Source organism: Syngnathus floridae, unplaced genomic scaffold, assembly GCF_059516105.1.
Source record: "Syngnathus floridae isolate MCC-2025c unplaced genomic scaffold, RoL_Sflo_1.0 HiC_scaffold_443, whole genome shotgun sequence".
Lineage (NCBI taxonomy): Eukaryota > Metazoa > Chordata > Actinopteri > Syngnathiformes > Syngnathidae > Syngnathus > Syngnathus floridae.
Window position 1 is genome coordinate 18,922 of NW_028284345.1, and position 1,863 is coordinate 20,784.

The 1,863-nt window shown below is 52.3% G+C and overlaps 1 long non-coding RNA gene across 1 annotated transcript; it reads left to right on the top strand.

The window, feature by feature from the left end:
• The first annotated feature begins 269 nt into the window (after nt 1-269).
• Nucleotides 270-1,064, top strand: LOC148377054 (uncharacterized). Its single transcript, XR_015857012.1, has 4 exons — nt 270-408; nt 493-563; nt 700-804; nt 949-1,064. It is a non-coding gene; the product is annotated as an uncharacterized LOC148377054 (long non-coding RNA).
• Nucleotides 1,065-1,863: the final 799 nt, after the last annotated feature.

Here is a 1,863-nt window from a genome sequence, read left to right on the forward strand (position 1 = left end):
AGACAAGTAAGTTCTTTTGGACACCTGCAGGTGGAGAGTCCATCCGTTGTACGAATGAAGTCTGACTCTCGGCTCCTGCACGAGCATTTTAATTAAGAGAAACAGGGTGGGTGTAAGAGTGGATTGAATAGAGGAAGCCCTTGACCTCTAGTCAAAACATAGCAAGGGGTGTTTTACGACTTTGTGTAGGAAGGGATAAGCGATAGGGATAAATAAGGGATAAATAATATTATTTATTACAGGTCGCAGTCAAAGTCAAAGCAACACAATGATACGATAAAGATAATCTGGAAAACCCTGACACACCCTGTAGTTGTCACTTTTGGAAAAGACGAGCGTCCCTCCAATCATCGCCGGTGACGTGTTTTTCAGGCTCTGGAGACAGGAGCTCATGTCAGAAATGTCATTGTGAGTCGCGTTTGTTTCTGCGCCGGAGCCGTTCGTTCCCTTTGCATCCAAAGAATCTCAAAGGCGGATTATTTGTGTCGACAGGAGAGAGATTTGATGCTACGATACCGACGTCGAGAATCTCTGAGGAGGAACAAAGCGTGAGGTCCTGCAAGGTGAGTCTGTTTGTTTGCGGCTGCTTGGTGTTGCGCAAGATGAAATGGCCTTTTTCTCGCTATCGTTCCTCTCGTCGATTCATCGTGAGGTGTCGCTTCAGTTTGTTCAGAGAGATGTTTGCTTCCGCGCCCGCAGGTCATCGAAACATTTTACGGCTACGACGAAGACGTGTTGGTGGACTCGGACGGATCGTCCTTGTCTTTTCACACCGACAGAACCCCCGACACGGAACCCGAAGAGGTAGCCCGCCATTTCTGCCAGCGTATTGGCACCAAACATTCCTCTTCAGCCTGGAATCGGACTCGTCTTTGCGTCGCGGGTGCTTTGTCGCCGGTCTGACTGATTCTGGTACTAGTGCTGTGTTGCATTGGTGTGTGCATGAAGAGGCGGAGCTTCGCTACCGCCAGCTGACGCAAGAATATCAAGCGCTGCAACGAGCCTACGCTCTGCTAGCCCAGACCAGCGAAAGGGGACTACGACGCCGAGAAGGAGATCAAGGTGGCGCCCCTTCCCGCAACCCCCGGCCGGGTCGCAGCCTCCCCGTTCTCACCCAGCCTCGGGTGTTCTCTGGTCTGAAAGGAGGAGGAGGAGCCTCCCTCCTCCTCCTTTCAGACCAGAGAAAAGCTGATGGTAGAAATGGGTCACTATCAAAGCAGAGTAGCAGATCTGGAGTCAGCGCTGAAGCAACAAGGACAGGTAAGCTCATCAATGAGCACACCTTTTTCTCAGACAAAATAGCTACATTCTTCAGTCACTCATCCGTCTGGCATTACTGGACCAACCCCCCCCCCCCCCCCCCGAACGTGGCTGGGAAAATGCGGAGAAAAGCAAATGTCATTTTCCAGTCAACCAAAGAATTTGTGGATGAAAATGACACAACATTCCAAAGCTGTCCACGCGTTTGTCTCTTCTAGAATGTCAAGTGGGTGGAGGAGAAGCAGCTGCTGCGTCAGAGCAATCAGCAGTTGGCCGAAAAGGTGACGGAAAGAAAGGCGCTGGGCGGAGTCGCTTGGCGTCACACCTGTCGGGAAGCCCCGCAGATGAGGTCTGACTGTCTTTTCAGGTCAGGCGGATGGAGGCGGAAGAAGCGCGTCTGAAAGAGCACATCCAGGATATCCGAGACCAAAACGAACTGCTTGAGTTCCGCATCCTGGAGCTGGAGGTGGGAAGACTCGCACAAGCGTGTTGAGGCCAGAGATGTGACGGACGGACGGACGGACGGACGGACGGATGCATGCCTCTGCCTTTCAGGAGAGGGAGTGGCGCTCCCCCGTCTTGAAGTTTCTGCAAGTCCGTTTC